Source organism: Mustela nivalis (assembly GCF_964662115.1).
Source record: "Mustela nivalis genome assembly, chromosome: 4".
Classification (NCBI taxonomy): domain Eukaryota; kingdom Metazoa; phylum Chordata; class Mammalia; order Carnivora; family Mustelidae; genus Mustela; species Mustela nivalis.
The window spans coordinates 133609908-133629703 of record NC_139023.1 but is presented as its reverse complement, the minus strand read 5'-3'; the positions used below and the strand labels follow the sequence as shown (position 1 = coordinate 133629703).

General features: G+C 39.5%; 1 long non-coding RNA gene across 1 annotated transcript in view; it reads right to left on the bottom strand.

Annotated features, from left to right (window-relative positions):
• Nucleotides 1-731: 731 nt before the first annotated feature.
• The window catches only part of LOC309862870, a 42697-nt gene continuing 23632 nt past the window's right edge, over nucleotides 732-19796 (bottom strand). The window contains exons 2-3 of the long non-coding RNA XR_014310766.1: nucleotides 17662-17818; nucleotides 732-883 (exon numbers count right to left, since the gene is read on the bottom strand). This is a non-coding gene — a long non-coding RNA (uncharacterized lncRNA). The remainder of the gene's footprint in view (nucleotides 884-17661; nucleotides 17819-19796) is intronic.

Here is a 19796-nt window from a genome sequence, read left to right as displayed (position 1 = left end):
GGAAAATGTTTTGAGCGTTGCCAGATTCAGAAGGTAACCTCTCTTATGCTATCCTGATACCTTAAGAGACATGTCGCTAACAGATGCACAAACTAAATTGAGATAAAGCACAGATGCTCACAGACACAATTCGAAGTTCTGGCAGCTTGGCACCCAAGTGTAATTCCCAGGGAAGGAGTTTGACGGTGACACGGTGGACACTCTCGGGGTGCACGCTGCCTCCCTAATGACTCACTGGGAAACAGACCATGAACACTATTTTCACTCTCCGCCTTTTTCATAAAAGCAAAAATCCTCCTCAGATTTCTTTCAGTTAGTGAAAACAGGTACCAACATAGGTCTTTCACAAAAGCAAAAGGCCTATGCGACCTTTGGAAATGTGAGGGATACCAGGTGTGAGACTAAATGTTAAAATAAAGGAAACATGTTCCTAAATAAAGCCAAGCTACTGTAGTATTAGAAATGGTGAGGTTAGAACCTGTTTGTCTTGTCACGGCGTAACATCATGTCTAGAGAATTTAGCTTTGGTAAGCAGTCATTCCTACTTATGATCCCGTGATACAGTGATAATAGAACAGGAAAGAATAGTGTGCTTGAAGGGACACAAACCAGTCCCATATATCCATGCTAAGGAAACCACTGGACCTCAACAGGAACAAGAGAACCAGTCACTGAGTTCCCCAGAGTCCAACAAGCCTGTGCAAAGCTGGTTGCAAAGTGGCGGCTGGAACCGGAAACCTTCGGCAGCCGAAGGATCTGGAAACAGGAGGTCAAAGGATGCCAAGTGGTGCAAAAGATGGGGCCGAGACAGATCTCCTTCCAGCGCTGAACCGTCACCAGTGATGTAGGGTCTACATTCCAGGGTCAGGTTAGGCAGGCAAATCTGTTGCACAGAAAATGCAATATGAATGGGGTTTGTTCCTATGTCTGTTACACAAGAAAGTCTATCATGAAGAAATTGTTCGCTGTTCCTTGCCAGGTGGTCCATCCACCTCTTGCGAGGGAACAGAGGGCCTTTCATACAGCGAATGCAGCATCTCAGAAATGCAGAATCTATCTCGTTTCATGCCCCAAAATTTGACTTTCAGAAGCGAAACCGAAGCTCAGAACATTCACATGTGACTGGCTAAAAATCACAGCTACTGAATGGAAGGATCGGGGCAGTCGGTGCTATAGGTGTTCTGACGTCCTGCCCAGGGCTTCTAATAACACACACATAAATACAGTGTCTTCCTTCAGCCTGTCTGGTCCTGGCCAGTGGGACAGTTGCCTGGATTCTGGGCCTCTCCATCACACACCCACACAGACTCTCCGGAACCCCGGACATGGCCTTGACAATAAAGGCCCCAACAGTTAAAATGCAAAGATCATGCCATGCGTAAGGAACACAGCCAGCATCTGGACTCATCAGAGCTCGCTGCACAGAGTGCAAAGTTTTGGCTGCCCCAGGAAGGACACCGGCTGCCCTGCTGCGGGAATACCAAGGGAGTGTGTGCACCATGCTCAGGTCGGCACAAGAGGGCTCCCCTCCAAGCCCCAGGGGCAGGAGTGGGCTTCCAGTCTCTGATGTGGGCTTTCTCCCCAAAGAAAACATCAAGAGGAAAGTTCATCCATGACTAGAAATCACCCCCTGCCAAATACTAGTGCTTTTTCTGGGAGTTCAAAATGTTGTCCTCCAATTGGTGTAGGTGCTGGCAATCTTATTCCTGAAACAGAGCTCTGAGCCAACCACTGGCTTTTTCCTCACTGCTTCCATTTAGGAGACTGAATGTGTGGTTTTCTTTCTCAGAGACTTCAAAGTCATCACTAGCCATTGATGTCTAAAATGACATTTCTGATTTTCATTCATCAAGTATTGAAAGAATGTACATTTTTCATAGAGTTCTTACACTGAGCACTGTGTAGGATACCAGAATATACAAAACATATACAAAACGCACAGAGATCACCATTTCCTTCTATTCATAGATAGGTAGCAAAACATTTTGACAGTTCTATAGAAATATAAGGATTTTAGTACACACCTGTACCTAAATTCAATATCTAGGAATGATTCATGTATTCAATTCTTTTTTTTTAAGATTTTATTTATTTATTTGTGAGAGAGAGCGTGCGCACTAGCAAGCGCACAAGTAGAGCAACAGGCAGAGGCAGAGAGAGAAGCAGGCTCCCTGCTGAGCAAGGAGCTCGATGTGGGACTCGATCCCAGGACCCTGGGATCATGACCTGAGCCAAAAACAGCAGCTTAACCAACTGAGCTACCCAGGTCCCTAATGTATTCAATTCTGATGTCTGAGAAATATTCTGACAATCTGAGAAACACAGTATTGATAAGATCCATTCTTATACACATTCTCACACAAACAGCATATTAGAATTCACCATATATCCATGCTAAGGAAACTTGTAAACAACTTGTAAACATGCTAAGAACTTGTAAAACAATTTTATGTTTTGTTAACTGTACAATTACCAATTACATAAAGACCATCCAATGTAGGTCAGTACTAATTTAATGGAACCAAGTGAGACAGCAGGTTAAGTGAAGAGATAAAAATATGTAAGAAATTGAACTCTCAGATCAGATATTTCTGACCTCACAAAGGTCTCAATGACATACACAGTCTGCACTAACTACAGGACTGGTTACCAACATGTTTCTTTGGAAAATATACTCATGGCTCTTTACACTGTGTAATACACAGTGTAATATAATAAAGAACTATAAAATGTTTTTTAAATATCATCATTAGAAATTACTAGTGTGCTATTCAAACTGTATTAAGAAATAAAATATAGTATTTAAGAACCGTATTAATAGTCTACTTTGATAATTGTGTTGAAAATCATTCAGGTAGTCAGACATCATATAAGCTAAAATTTGCACTGGGTCATTTTTCTACTCTATCTACTTAAGTACAAAAAAAGGCTCAAACATCTGCTCCAAACTCTTCCTAAAATCAAAATTAAAAATTCACATGAAGATCCAGGAAAAAGTCAATAGAAAAGAAAATATGCATATGTGATCCCTCTATGAGTAAGTTCTGGCCCCAAATTTCTATTTCTATTTCTTTTTTTTTTCTTTTTTCTTTCTTTTTTTTTTTCTATTTCTATTTCTTAAGGTAAACATTACTTTAGGGAATGTTTGCTTCTAATGTTTTTATTATTTGCAATTCAAAATTGATTTTCCTCCAGATCCCAAGAACCCCGTCAAGTATGATGGGGTACACATTTATTTTTTTTTTAAAGATTTTATTTATTTATTTGACAGAGAGAAATCACAAGTAGATGAAGAGGCAAGCAGAGAGAGAGAGAGAGAGGGAAGCAGGCTCCCTGCCGAGCAGAGAGCCCGATGCGGGACTCGATCCCAGGACGCTGAGATCATGACCTGAGCCGAAGGCAGCGGTTTAACCCACTGAGCCACCCAGGCACCCCGGGGTACACATTTATTAAGCAGTGACCTGGAGTCCTGAAAATCTAGAGCACTCCAAAAGATTCTAATTTACCTTTTGGAAGATTTAATTTATAATCATTATGATGGGATTGAATAATATCTTGTCCACACAGAACATCACACTGTGACCTTATTTGGAAATGTGGTCTCTGCAGCTGTAATAGTTAAGGCTCAAGATGAAATCATACTGGATTAGGGTTAACCCTAATCCCGATGGAAAATGTCCTTGCAAGAGTCAGAAAAGGACACAGACAGAAGTAAAAGGTCATGCAAAGACAGAGATTAGTTAGGCTGCCACAGCCAAGGAAGGTCAGGAGCCACCAACAGCTGGAGAGGCAAGGAAGGATTCCTCCCATAGCCTTTAGAGGAAGTGTGGCTCTGCCAATACCTTGATTTCAGACTTCTGGCCTCCAGAACTGTGAAGGAAGAAACTGCTGTTATGTTTGTGACAATTTACAAGAGCGATCACAAGAAACTAATACAAAGGACATGAACTACTCCAGTGCCTAAGTCCACTGATGGAAGTTCATCTATAGGCAGACGAACATATTCCCTTTACTACCGGATCGCAAATTAACACAGTGCTAAATCGATTGTAAATAGTGTGTAACAATGGTGCTAAAAAATTAATTATTCTCCTAAGAGTCTTAATTTGGGGAAAAAGTTAGTTCAATAATAAGATGCATAGAAGATGTCTTTATCCATCTCTATTTTATCAGATGTTCTCCCGTTTAACTATTTTTGAAGTTAAAATGAATATAAAAGTTATCTTAAAGTTCCAAGTTAAATAGACTCTAAAATACTTTTCAAAACACTTTGTGTGTTAGTCTCAATTTAGCCTTCACGTTTTACAAGATGTGATCATTGAATTACTGTTTTAAAAATTTATATATACAGTATTTTATCTTCTCTTAAAAATCATCAAAAAAATGAAGTGCAAATTCAACTCACACTTGCCATAAATGAGGTGATCTCAACTATCACTTTACAAGCTGGACTCAAGAGTGACTTTATTTATTCTTCTCTAATATTTCTTGTCGTGTATGAAATGGCTCCTTCAGACTTTGCCATTCCTGAATTCTTTTCCTCCCCCTGGGCCAATAAAGGTTGGCTCCATCCTGGCTTCCTCAGGGTATCCTGCTCTGTCAGAATGTCAAGGCCAGTTGGGTTCCAGTATTACTTACCCTTTATGAGCTATTGTTCCCACCAACTGTATTGTTGTTTTACATTGTCATCTAAAGGGCATGCAAGATTTATGGCTAATTCAATGGTCCTGAGCCACAGTAGCAAAAACCTTTTAAGAGGCAATCATATCCTTTTAAGGAAATTATAAAGCTGGCCGTAATTTGCTGCCTCCAAAACCTACTGGACAAAATTACAAGTCCTATGAAAATTAAAAGTTAAAACCAAAGTGACACTGCTTAGCATTTTGAGATTGAGATTAAAAGGCATATGCATGGTTTAGCAGCCAGAAGTCAGAGAAATGTCTTTGTTCTTTAAAACAGCTAGGTCATGATCCCAGGATCCCGGGATCGAGCCCCGAGTCAGGCTCTCTGCTCCGCAGGGAGCCTGCTTCCCCCTCTCTCTCTGTCTGCCTCTCTGCCTACTTGGGATTTCTGTTTGTCAAATAAACAAATACAATCTTAAAAAAAATAAATAAAACAGAAACGTGACAAAGTTTCCAAAGATAATCCTATGGTTACTCTCATAGGGGAACCTAAAGCAGAGAAGGACAACTTCTCAGTTGCAATATTTTCTTTTGTATGAGACCAGGGAGCATTGTCATCATTCAGTGAAGTGGGTGTTTTAGCAGTGAGCCTCTGAGTGCAGATGCTTGTGTCCATACAAATGTGCTGACAGGGGCAAGACCAAGGCAACCCTTAAGGTAAATAGTGCCCCTTGCCTTGGAGTCTCCCGCTCCAGGAACATGCCGTGAAGAACAAAATGACAGGACAGGATGCTCTGCAAAGCAAGTACTCACCTCAGCACCACAATCTCTATCTCTCCAGCACCTAAAGGCCCATTTTATGAGAAGGAATAACAGCTGGTCCTTGTCCCATAAAACGACTAAGCATATGCCTGGAAAGGTAAACTGCCAGTAGAACTAAATTGGGGCCCCTTGGGTTTCTAGTATCTGCTATAAAATATAGTTTTAATCAATTGAATTTTTATTTCTGCTTTGGCTAAATTACAACGTGCTTTAGGATGTTGATGAGCTCTGCTTTACACTGAGTAGATATTTGGACTAGAATCAAACTCTTTAAGTGAGTTGTTGTGTTTTTGTTTTTGTTTTTAAAGATTTTATTTATTTATTTGACAGACAGAGATCACAAGTAGGCAGAGAGGCAGGCAGAGAGAGAGGGGGAAGCAGGCTCCCTGCGGAGCAGAGAGCCCGATGCGGGGCTCGATCCCAGGACTCTGGGATCATGACCTGAGCCGAAGGCAGAGGCTTTAACCCACTGAGCCACCCAGGTGCCCCTTTAAGTGAGTTTTTAAGAGGCTTCATAATTGGACCCCTTCGAAGAGTTTTCATGTTTCCCCTACTTCTCCCCTTGACCCTGAGCTCCAGCAAATCTGAAGATGTCCAGATTGGGAGGCACTATGCTGGGTGTTAGGTTACAGTCATTCCTGTCTTCAATGAGATCAACAAGGTCTGCAGTAAGTAGAATAAAAGCTACATAGATACAAGCACAGGATAGTTGACCCAGTTTGGGGGGTGCACAAGGCTTTCTAGGAAAAATGTCTGGAGCAACATCTGAAAGGTAACTAAGTGTTAGGCAACTTAGGTTGTATGCACAAGTTTTCTTTACAGAAGGAACAGCCTGTGTGAATGCTAAGAAGTCAGAAACTCCTTGCAAACATGACAAACATTCTTTTGCTTATCCTCAGCTTCAATTTGCCAATGGTGTCTAAGTGCCAGTTATCGTGGGTGAATTTGAGATGAGTTCTCAACATGAGTTTTCCCCCCAGGTTCTCCTAAATTTCACAAGTTTCCTGTGCTCCAGCCAATTATGGGAAACAAGAAACAAGCCTACACAAATCAAGAGTGGGATGATATACATATCATTTTGTGAATGATAATGCTATTCCTAAGTACAGTATTCTTCACTAAACTATAGTGCCTGGCCCCCATGTGGCTCTGTTAATTCTTTTATTCCACTCACTGTTCAAATAGTTCTCACTCTTCATTAGACTGAAGGCCTGTGGTCTCCATGAAAGACGTCCTGAAAGCAAACTTGGCTTTGAGTAGCTGTTTCTCTTCTGTAATCTCTTATATTTTATACAATTCAGGCTCATTGGTCTCCCTGACGATATCCTCATTTGAAAACACAAAAGCGAAGCAGGAACAATGCTATCAACCATGCGTGCTAAAAGCATGACATCTTCCCACCTCCATTTTGCCCTGACCCCTCTCATTTATCATCCGTTGGCCTCCTTCCCAAGTTCTTCCAGTCATCCCCTAAGCTACTAGAAAAATATGTTGGATGAGAATTTGGCAAAATATGGTCCTTCTTTAGCTAAATATACATGTGTAATACACATATGTGTTCGGAAAAGAAGTAGGCAAAACTAATTTCACATACACTACAGTGGCACCACATCTGTTCTCCATGAATGCCAGTTAAGGGGGAGAATTAGCTTGGAGTTGGCCCAGAAACTAGAAACTCTTGTGTGTTCAATTCCCGGCACTTGCTTTTGACTGACAATGTGATGCTTCACAAATATTTTACTCTTTGGCACTCAGTTTTCCCTTCCTGTAATGCCTACTGGTCTCTATTCTCCTTCCCACCATGTGTACTTCTCAATTTCTGTGTATAGTTTTCACTGATTTTGATAGGTGTTCAATTTAGAGGGAGAAGGGAGATACATATCCATGAAAAAAATAGAGCTCTTTCTGGTTTACAGAACTACTTGTTTAAAGTTAAGATATGACATACAAAAATTGTCCATGTGAGTCTATTTTTAATGCCAAGTTCTGACATTAAAATATGCTCACTTTTTTACCTATCACTTATGGCATGTACTTTTTACTCCAAAAGATAAAATGCTATAATTCTAGGAGTTTTCTAGGTAATATCAACATCCTTCAATTTAATTTTAAAATATATTTCCTTTTCTGAGTCTCAGACACAAAAACATAGACCAGTCCATTTTTTTAAACTCCAACAGTAAATAAATTGTAATTCTAATTATCTTTATGTACTACCTGACTCTTTAAAAATTAAAGTAAAAATTAAAAAAAATTTTAATAGAAATAAAAATGAAAATCTGTGGAAATGCTTGTCTTCAGAAGAGCTCAAAGAAATTTATAAATACTTCTTCAACCATTTCTGGTTTTCTAATTTAAAATGATGCATCATGCAAGAGTTATAAACAATTGTTTCTTATAAAATTACTTCCCATACAAAGCTTGGTATCAGCTCTTATAAGTCATTTCCTATGATTTCTGAATCATTTGGCGAGTAGTTATGCATCTGTGCATAACTGAATGACCTAAATTACTTTAACTTCTGATTCATCACGCCCCCATTCTATTTTATATTTAGCTGTATTTGATCTCCAAATGGGAATGTCAACAAGGAGCAAGGTCATACAAAAATAGTCTCAACCTATAGTTTTATTGTTCACTTCCCCCAAAGACATTTTTGCATCTTCTGTTCTCCTAAGTTTTTCTTATTTTAAGTTTTAAGCCATATGGTTTTGTCAGGTAAATATATAAAATCTTAAAGCTGGAAAAAAAATCTCAAGATTGACTAGTTTCAACCACCTAATAATGCAGAGATATCTTCTTAAACTCTCTTGGAGGTAATTCAGACGCTAAACTTCTATAATGGCAAATTCATAAAATCACAAAGAAACCAATTTCTTACATTCCCAGATTAAGACTACTTTCCCTTCCCAATGTCTGATGAGAACAACATCCTGCAGGCCTTTACATGACTTGCTCCCTACCGACATTCAAGTGTCTGCTTGAATGTCACCTTCTCCAGAGAGGCTTGACATTTCTTCATAATACTTACTGCCACCTCACATTAAACTGTAAGTCTACTTGGATCTTCATTGATTATCTGACGCAGCACAGAAAATAAGCCCCAAGAAAGCAAGAACTGTATTTTATTACCACTGTATCCTCATCTGCTAGAATAATGCTTGGTATACAGTAGGTGCCAGAAATAGTTGCCGACTGATTGAATATTGAGCTTACATGGGCATCCCTGTATCTTTCACCCACTGATCCAAGCTCTGCTTTTTGGAATCAAATGAGAGCAAACATTCTTCTAATGGCCAATATTCAGATATTTAAAAATACTTTTTTAAAAAGATTTATTTATTTATTTTAGAGAGAGAGTGAGAGATCAGCAGAGGGAGAGGGAGAGAGAGAGAGAGAGAAGCTCAAGCAGACTCCCTGCTGAGCACAGAGCCAGATACCATGTGCCAATTCAATTTTACAACCCTGAGATCATGACCTGAGCAGAACCAAGAGTCTAATGCTTAACCGACTGAACCACCCAGGTGCCCCAAAACCATTTTTCAAACTCTTTCCTTTCAGTAGAAAGCATTTTCAAGAGCATGGTTTTAGAATGCAATTTTATCATCCCAAAGCAAACAACCAGCAAAGTAAATTTGGGGAGCAGGACTTGGGATTCAAGATTTTAGAGGTAATAGTGTGATTTTTTATTATGAGGTGGAATTGGGAAACAGGGAAGAAATCTGGACTATTGATATTTTCTCTATTTAAAGGTTAGTACAGAAAATGAATTACCCGGTCAATACAACAGCATTTAGATGGAGGGCCATAAATTCCAACAAGCTGTAGGATTGGCCACAACATTAATTATTTCTCAACAAAAGTTTTCTATGTTACCTAGGGAATTAACTCATAGTTCCTTTATCTGTAAATTGAGGGGGTTGACAAGATTGTCTTCAACCTTTCTGATAGCTTTGAAATTATCCTTATAACCAACTTCCATCTAGTTAATAAATGATACCTGCAAGTCTTCTGCTAAGATTGGAGATGTGGAGGTGGGGCTGAGAACCTGAGCAACACTGAGAGTTTGGAACAGCCTTTCTCAGAACTGAGCTAGGGAACTTTAAAGATTTAAAAAAAAAAAAAAAAAAAAAGACAACATTGTACATCCATGAAGAAGCTATTTAGAGATAAGGCATTAGAGTCAGTCAGCATCTCGCAGATTGGGGTCTTTCTCTAGTAAGGTTTATGAAGTAGGAGGAAAAGAAGGGAAAGCACATTGTGGGAATGACCCAGTCTGAGGCTGGTCAAAGTGGAAACCATGAAATTTTAAGATAATCACGAAGGTAGCATTCTGGTCATGGGAATACCTTGCGGGAGAGAAGTACAGCCAGGCAAAGACTAATGAGTCAATCAAACAGAGAGAAGTGAAGAAATGAGACAAAGTAACTGAATAAGTTTATTCAACAACACAATACATTATGGGAAGTTGAAATATGCCCTGTAACTATTTACATTCATGAGTATATGGAACATATAGTCATCATTCCTTTCCTCACCTCCTTTTTTCATTGGCCCTGGCTTTCAAAGTACCTTAAATTCTTGCAGTAGACTAATATTGTTTCTAAACCCCACTCTTCTTTGGAATGTCGTAACCTCTTATTATACTTTTTGATGATTTTATATTTGGAAAATTCTCTTTATCTCCTATCCAAGTGTCAAGAAAATGTCATCAGAATGACTAAAACTGGGTTTTGTGTATTATCCTTTATATCTGATATGTGCACCCCAGTCTGGTTTGAGTTTTCCTATGTATCTTTCTTTCTAAAGGAAGTCAGCTAATTTCCAATGATTATGATGGTGGTGGAGGATGATACTAACATGGATAAATTCTATCCACAAACCTCATTTTCAACAATCATTTTAATCTCTTCTTCCACAAGTCTTTTACATGAATTTCTATGACCAACAAAATCATTTGGCTTTCAGTCTTATCTGCTCACTGAAAAGGTAAGGAGCCAGGAGTAGAGGAAGGCCAAATGTGCAGAGTTGGCCCCAAAGACTGTCTTCCACACAAGTGTGCCCCGCCTTCTTACCTCCTATAAAAGCTGCACCCACGTTCTTTGCCCTTCAGAAAGTCAGCTAGTGAATATTATTTAAGCAACCTTTCATACTGACCAAATTCTTTTCATTTACCTTGCTAATTTTCTTCTTAGATTACCTCCATTTTCTCTTTAGAAAATAGGCCCAGCCTTAGGGCCTCAAACTTGTATTATCACAGCAAGTTTTTTCCATGATTTTAGTCCTCTTTGCAGATCTCCATTTATCATTACCACTTTCCTCTTTCCAAAACAATGAGTACATCTCTAATGACTAGGCTATGGCCCAGGCTTCTTCACTTTTCCTTCCTTACAAATATCCACAGAGGGACTCTGTCACCAAAATATTTACTGATTGCAGCAATTCCTTCCTCATGTCCCCAGTGAGCCTTCTTCCCCTCTGCCAACACTATCTACCACCAGATAAAGACATTGTTACCTGAAGGAAACCGGTTTCCTGTCTGTAATTTGCTGAGTCACATCTTGCCATTACTCTACTCTAATCATCCAACATGTTTTCTATTCGCACCATATCCTACAAAAAGTTTGTCTCTCATAAACTCTTTGTAGTTTTCTCAGCCAAAATCTAAAGCTCAACTTCTGCATCATGGATGCTTCCTTCAACTTCTCACTGTCCATCAATCAGATCAACTCTTTTCCCACCCATTCTTTTGCTATTTGCTCTAGGAGCCTTGAGAGTAACACAAGGAAGCATGATCGTCCCACACTTCACAGATAGGAAAATGGCAGCCTTCTCAAGATAGTTAATTACCTAGGATGGTAGACTAGACAAGCATGGTGGTGACTCACTGCACTCATGAAAGTATCATTGATGTGTTCAAAACAGAAACTGCTGGATAACATCTTGTGAATATGTTTTACCAAGAATTTAGGTGCACACATGCCCGATTTTCCACTGGTCTCTTCCCCATCTGAACACAGATGTTTATATAAAAGTTTAACTCCATCCCGAAAAGCCCAGGCCAGAGAATGATAAAAAACCCAAGGGCACATTCACCAAGCCTCCCTCTCCAGAACTCAAACATCCAGCCTGTCCCCAGGTCCTTGTGAATGAAAATATCATCTTGTCTAGAGGTGCTTGAAAGGCACATCTTTACTATTATTTCATCTACAACATGAGGTAGTCTTCCTCTTCTTAATCTCCACTTCTCTCTTTTTCATTAAAAATAACTTGTAACAAAGTCAGAAATAAAGTATTTCACTTAAAGATCTCTCAAGTAGATGGAGACGATCAGGGTCCTGCCATACAAAATGCTGAGCAGTGCTTCCATTGTTCTGCTTCAGGTATTCAATTTCATATTTCCTTAGATAAAACGATAATTAGTATCCAATAATATTTCATTCAAGCAAAATTTCATATGTGCATGCATAATGTGAAAACTTTCAGAATATTCGAAAGAATCTGAATTTCTAGATAAGAACATTTTGTATTAGTTTTCCATTGCTATGTAACAAGTGATCACAAACTTAGCCACTTAAAAGATGACTTTATTAACTCAGAGTTTCCTACGGCCAGGAGTCCAGCCCATTTCTGTTAGATCCTCTGTTTATGGTCTCACAAAGCTGTGAACTGTCAGCAAGTGGGACTTTATCTGAGACCTAGAGTCTTCCAGGCTTCTTGGTTGTTGGCAGAATTCAGCTCCCTGTGGTTATAGAACTGAGATACACTCTTATTTGTGATTTCAGTCTGAGGCCCAATTTCAGCTCCCAGAGACTACACGTGGTGTACTGCCATTTTGCCTTCCCTACATTGTAGCAGATTACATCTTTAAGGCTAGTAGGACATAGCCATTCTTACTTTGAATCTCTCCCTCCAGAATTCAAAAACAAAGTCTCATATAATATAATATAATATAATATAATCATGGACTTGACTAGCCCATCATATTCCCAGGTCCTGCCCACAATCAAACAGAGGAGATTGTATAGGATATGTTCACCTGTTGGGGCAGAGCATGGAGGAGGTGTCTCAAAGCCCACTTCAGAATTCTGCCCACCAAAGAGGTTCAGACAGGAGTTGCTTCCTGAAGAGACATGAGTCATCCATTTTTTTCTGAGATTATCACAGAAGATGATTAATTGAGTCAGACTAGTCACAGACATAGCAATTACTGTTCTTTCCCATTTTAAATGACCACCAAGAACATAAAATTTGCTATGTTCATAACATAGCAAATTTAACATAAAAATTGCTATGTTCAGCTGGCTGTGAGAATCTTAGGGACTGCTGTTCACAAATCTACCACCACTCTGGAGGTCTACAAGATATAGAAAATTCAGTAACTTATGAATGAATACTAAGTACTTTCATTTTAAAGCTTTTGACCATGGGGGATTCTTTCTGCTGATAATTCTAGATGAGCTTCAGGGAGAAAATTCTGAAGATCAACTTTCAAATACTCTAGTGCTTTTAAGGTTGTTTCGGGCATGAATTATCAATAGTCTGCCATAAACACTTTCCCATAAAAATTTTAAGTTTAGGGAGACTGGGTGGCTCAGTGGGTTAAGCCGCTGCCTTCGGCTCAGGTCATGATCTCAGGGTCCTGGGATCGAGTCCCGCATTGGGCTCTCTGCTCAGCAGGGAGCCTGATTCCCTCTCTCTCTCTCTCTCTCTCTGCCTGCCTCTCCGTCTACTTGTGATCTCTCTCTGTCAAATAAATAATAAATAAAATCTTTAAAAAAAAATTTTTAAGCTTAGTCTGAGAAATTATGAAGTTTGAAAGGAAGCAAAATAATAATAGTCCTCTTTGTTAGTATTCTTAAAACTGCAGGTTAATAAAGCTTACAATTATCCAGTCTATGATAGCATGCATGAACAAAAATTAATAAAAATGTGCCAGGACAACATATCCTATTTGCAATGTTTGACTTCACATTAAGTAAATTGTAGCATTGTTCCTGTTAAATTTTGGGGTTTTTTTAGTTATTAGATAAAACTTACCACAAACCTTACTAGATTAAAAAACTTATTTTTCCCCACAGTACTTCTATTCTGAGCGTTAAACATGTATGGTTTTGATAGTGCCAGCTACGTCCTTTAAAACAGAGAGCTAATACTGTCTCCCTAAATTGTGAAGTTGTATACCATCAATTGTAATGAGGCTTCCCCAGAGTATAGACCCATGGAATTTTCTTTCTGCCAACTACCAGTCTACACCTACCAAAACATGCACAGGAGCATGGTAAGAACAGGCTGATTCAGCACAAATCCACTATGTACTACCAAGGAATAACTCAAGGCATCTATTCAATAGATCCCAGAGCAGTTTCTTCATCTTTGAAAATGAAGGCACCACATTCATATTTGAACCTTAAATCAGATGTTACAGGTTTCTTTTCATTAGTGTTTTCTAGTTTGCACAACTTGTGCCAATTCAGTTAGAACTAAGAATTCTGGCAGTTTTTCTTTTCCTCTGCTTGGGTTTTGGAGGCCCTTTCTGAACTGTGGGGTCTTTCACTGTAAAGCATTTCATTCCAGGCAAGTTCAATGGGGAACACATGAGCCAGAGATGATGCTGGCTCTAACAAGAGCCTGACTTGCTGGCATTGCTCTTGGCTCTTTAGGAACTTCTCAGCAGTGTCCACCATTCTCAAGCAGCATCCAATTATATCCAGGCCTCCTAAGGATTTATGCAGCCTGTCTAACTGCTTTCACTGTATTCCCAGCATTCTCTAATGTCTGTGGCTCTGGATCATGGCAGATCCAAAACATGCCTTTAGATTGCTCTTAACAATTGTTTGGTTCTATGCAAATCCTCAGCATATGATCTTCATTTCATACCTATACAAATCACAAGCCTGGATCTTTATCTTTAAAAATGTGCTATCTGTATCTAGTTTTTTGCTATTTTTCTAGTGTGCCTGTGGGAGGTGGGGGACTAAGAGAGGGCAGTTGGCAGTTCATGTTGAGAATTAAAGAGGGAGAGATCAGAGGACATAGAAAATAATAGAAGCAGGGGTGTCTGGGTGGCTCAGTGGGTTAAGCTGCTGCCTTTGGCTCAGGTCATGATCTCCGGGTCCTGCGATCAAGTCCCACATTGGGCTCTCTGCTCAGTGGGGAGCCTGCTTCTCTCTCTCTCTCTCTCTCTCTCTCTGCCTGTCTCTCTGTCTACTTGTGATCTCTCTCTGTCAAATAAATAAATAAAATCTTTTTTTAAAAAAGAAAATAATATAAGCATATTTTATAAATATCAGAATATTCTGGAAAAATATATAAGAAACTGTCAACAATCATCACCTTTGGACAAGACCAGAGAATTGAAAAGATTATTGATTATACACCATCAATTATTGACTGTATTCTATTTGAATGTGTTCTACTCATTCATTTTATAAATGTGCCTTTAATTATTTCAATTAAAAATGAAAATGAGGGGGCATCTGGGTGGCTCAGTCAGTTAAGTACCTGCCTTCAGCTCAGGTCATGAACCCAGTGTTCTGGGATTGAACGCAAGTTCAGGCTCCCTGCTCAGTGAAGACTCTGCTTCTCCCTCTCCCTCTGCTCCTCCCCCTGCTTGTGTGCTCTCTCTCTCTCTCAAATAAATGAATAAATCTTTCTTTAAAAAATGAAAATGGAGGGTTGCTGGGGGGAGGGGGTTTGGGAGAAGTGGGTGGGATTATGGACATTGGGGAGGGTATGTGATTTGGTGAGTGCTGTGAAGTGTGTAAACCTGGTGATTCACAGACCTGTACCCCTGGGGATAAAAATATATGTTTATAAAAAATAAAAAATTAAAAAAAAAATGAAAATGGAAGTAAAAAATAATGAATATTCCAGTGAATACTGTGTCAGTTTGATTTAAGAAGAGAAAAGACAAGCTCATCGATGAGAATTGACCTCAATTAGAGCTAAAGTGACAAACCACCTCCCCTTTTGCAAAAAGGAGCATTTTTTCTTCATTCAAACAAAAGCTTGCCAAGCACTTTTCTGGGTGCTGTAAAAATTCACACAAAAGACATCATACCATTTTTGTCCCACAGGAAGCAGAGATATGACAGACATGTCAACCAAAGAGTAGAAGTTAAAGTAGCTAATGGTTAAATGCCAGAATCATTTTTGGCATGAAATGCATGATAGCTGAAATCATACTGTTATGAGTTCAATTGCATCCCCCCCCCCCCGCAAAAAAATATGTTGGCTTCCTAACCCCTAGTGCCTCAGAATGTGACCTTACTTGGAGATAGGGTCTTCACAGAGTGATTAAGTTAAAATGAGGTCATTAGTGTAGTGTCCAACATGCTAACATCATACCAACATCCTTATAAAAAGGGGAAATTTGTACACAGAGACCAGCACATATAAAAGGAAGAAAATGTGAAGACCCTAGGAGAACACCATCTCTGAGTAAGGGGTGCCTGAGGCTGCCAAAAGCTGGGAGAGAAGCTTACTCCAGACCCTCCCTTACAACACTCAGAAGAAACCAGCCCTGCCAAAACATGCCTTTAGATGATGCCTTGATCTCAGTCTTCCAGCTTCAGAGCAGTGAGACAGCACATTTCTGCTGTGGAAACCACCCAGTTTGTCAAATCTTGTTACGGCCCTACGAAGCTTGTATATACACATTAAATCACTAATCATTAAAATGAACCCATCCTACCTACGCAACCACAAATTAGCCTTGAAAAGAGAAAGAATAGAAAACTACGTAGATAAATGTCAGTGGTGTTCATTGTAGCTTCCGTTCTCATTAGCGGTTCTCAACCAGAGCAGACATGCCATCCAGGGGACATTTGCCAACACCTGGAGACATGTGGGGTTGTCACAACGGGGGGATTGTTGCTGGCATCCGGTAGGTCTAGGGGCCAAGGATACTACCAAACACCCTATGAGACACAGCACAACCCCCAACAACAAAGATTCATCTGTCCCAAAATGTCAAAAACACAGGTTGATAAACTATTTCTGATGACATTAAACAAGTTTTTCTTTCTATGTAACATACTGTACAGTATTATATACTATACACATAATATATTGCATTTTCATTCAACAAATAGTTGAATGCCTACTATTTCCATGCACTTAAAGGACATTTATTAATATATATTCATTCAGTATCGTGAACAGCAAGTATAACGTGGCACATAGTACACGACAAAAAGTGACTCTTGTTCAGGTCCCTTGCCCCTGTCTGCTTATTGCCCCCTTACTTATTTAACTAATGTGAGGCTCATTGCTGTGTTTCAGTTTTGCAATCTGGTTAAAGTAATATATCATCCCCTCCATGTTATAACTTCCAAATCATCTCTAATAAATTAGCACATGTCTCAAGAAACCAATTGCTCTGAAGGTGGTTTTAGATTCCCTGCTTCTGTAAAGCTTGTGAGAGGTGACTCAGGCTGAGAGAAAAGAAATTAATAAACGAGCTGCTGCTATGTTCTGATGTGATGGGACTGAGGCCACATACTCCGTGGTTTCTCTCCCAGTTTTCTGTGCAGTCTTCCCAGTATAGTACGTTTGTCTTCCTATTCCAAAAAGGACTAAAGGCTTTTTTCCCCCATTTGAAATATGTCTAAACACTTCCATTCAACTGTCAAAAAAGTAAAATACTGATTTTCTTCTTTAAAGAATGTGTAATGTGTTAATAGGGGTTTTTTTTTTAATTTCCTTTTAAATCCCAAATTGAGATGGCTAGTGAAAAGATGTCTTGTAGTTTCCTATAAATGCCTGATGGCCTTTTATCCACACTAACCATTGTATATTTGAACTTGATGGACAGTTTTTCTCAAAAAGAAAAAAAAAAGAGCAGGTTCTAAATTACCCCAAAGATCAGAATGAAATGCACAGGCCGCTTTACTCCATGCATATTAGCATTTACTCATTTATTCATTTATTCACTATACCTTAGAACAGTTTCCTGCGGTTTTTGACTAGGAGGAATCTGTCTGAACAGTTCATGCTGTTAATGAAAGGCAACTATTTTTTTCCACATAAATGTTTGAAAGCCATTGACCTGATTCGAAGTAACTCTAAATGGATAGGTTTAACTACAAAACTTCACAGGTAAATGGTTTGTCAAAGACAAAAGAAGTTGTGTACATTTAACAACATAAATGAAGAACAAACATTGCCTACATTATGCACAACATAGCTGCATATAAACGTAACATATTACAACCTCATGTCACATTTTTGCTTGAATCTTATACCATTGGAAGAATTCTTTTATAAGCCACACGAAGAGCCTCCAGGGAGCTTTGCAAGCCCCAGAAGAAGGAAGGCCACATCTTCTCTGTTTTACATGTTGATAATGGTTTTGTTGCAACCTTGGAATGCTGTAAATAAAGGAAAAGAAGAAACTTAAAACTCCACCTAGAAAAAAGTTTGTATGTGTCTGTTTATTTCCTTGTTTGCTTGGTTGCATGTCTCCTGGGAGCCTGAGCTCCATGAGGTCTTCTGTCAAATACCAGTCTTGCTTTCCCCCCAAAAAAAGGTTTCCTCAGGGGTGGGGCGGGGGGCTGCGCAGAAAAGAAGTAAATCTTCTCACCAGCAAAGCTGTGAGCAAACGGAAGGATGGCAGAGATGTGTGGAGTGCGCAGCTTCGAGATGAATGCTGTCAGCATAAATTAAGTGTGGCTCCTAGTAGACAAACAGCGGTAGCGGCAGAAAGACAGAGTTATTTGCAGGCTTAGAACTGAAAAGCAGATGAGAAAATAAAAAGACAAAACAGTGTGCAGTGCAAAGCTTGGAGAGGGCAGTCCTTGGGGAAAAGAAATGCGAGGGGATTTTATTGTGGTGCGGGACACGGAGCATGAAGGGACTGTAAGAAAGGGAGCGCTCCAAAGAGAAAACGTCAACCAGAAATGAAAAGTATAGGACAAAGGGATCATGAATGTATGAGGAGTCACAGCAAAGACAGCAAAGCTGAGTTAAAGAACTGAGGTTGAATAGAGATTGAAGGAACCTCAAAAGGCGCCTGAAAGCACCCTCTAACACAGAGCAGGCAGCAACAATAGATAAAGATACACAAGTCACAAAAGCAACTTTGAAATATTGGCATAGCTCATGGGGTTTAGTCCATTAATAGATAATGGGAGCTGAAGAACTGCTATAAATTCCCTGATGAGATGGGATCGATGATTTAAAACTACACTGACACCCCTAGTGTGCTTCCCATTTATTCTTATATTTAAGTGGAACTCTTAGCCAACCTGATAATTGTCTAATCATCCCCTTTAATTAAAGTATTGTTCAAAATCTCTATTCAGTTTACCATGTCAAGCAGAAGTCTTTGGCTGGACCCGTCCGTGGAGGTGATGTCAGTACATAACCAACCTTCACTGATTCATTCTGTTTATGCTCCTACCTAATGATTAGAGAGAAAGGGACAGGTGGCTAAATAACCAGTACCCCAAAATGGATGGTTATGCAGCAGTATTTTTTTTTTCACTTGATAACCTCCCTTCTGTGGAAGGTAATGAATTCACAAGCATTCAGAGGTGGAACTGGTTTGCTTATTCCTGCTTCACTCTGTTCCAGATTTCCCTTATCTTGTCTGTTAGAGTCAGTCAAGCATTGCTCACTGGTAGCTGACAGGTTGTGTATTATTTCTGGCCTGACACTGAGAACAACATGGAAAAGTTCCATACTGGGTTCTGCACAGCCAATAGAAGCATTCTTGGGCAAATATTTTATAACCCTGTAGGGCTGGTTTTACAGCAGTAATTTATTCATTCACTCGTCTCATATTTATTGAGTTAAAACCTATGACCTGGCAGATACTGAGCAGTTTACCCTGCCCACCTGGGCTCTGGGGTGAATTCTAAGTACAGCTCCTCTGAGTTCCTGAAACTAAAGATTACCATAATCTAACTCCTACTGACAATTAGAGGGTGGAGTAACCACCTCCAAAATGAGAAGTTGGGGCAGGCATCATGGAAGAACTAGAGTCGGAACTGTTGAAGGTACCTCAACAGGTAGAGATGTGAAAGAAACTGAAGCCTGCATATTACAGGAAGAATGGCCGTAATTATCAGAAGTGCCATGTTTGGAAAGCAAGTATTTAGGTAGGAGACATTTAAGGTTGCCTAGAAGGCTGGACTTAGGGAAGAAAGCAGAAGAGATTACACGTCCATGTGGGTGGGGCTCCACAAAGGAGACCACGCCCTTCCCACTGGAGCGCTAATAGTTATGGGGAAGGAAAGAGCCCCCGAAGACTCTTGAGCTCAGAAGAGTGACTTCAGTACGATAAAGTTGTGTTTTTCTTTGTTTTGTTTTTTGTTTTTGTTTTTGTTTTTTAAGATTGTACTTATG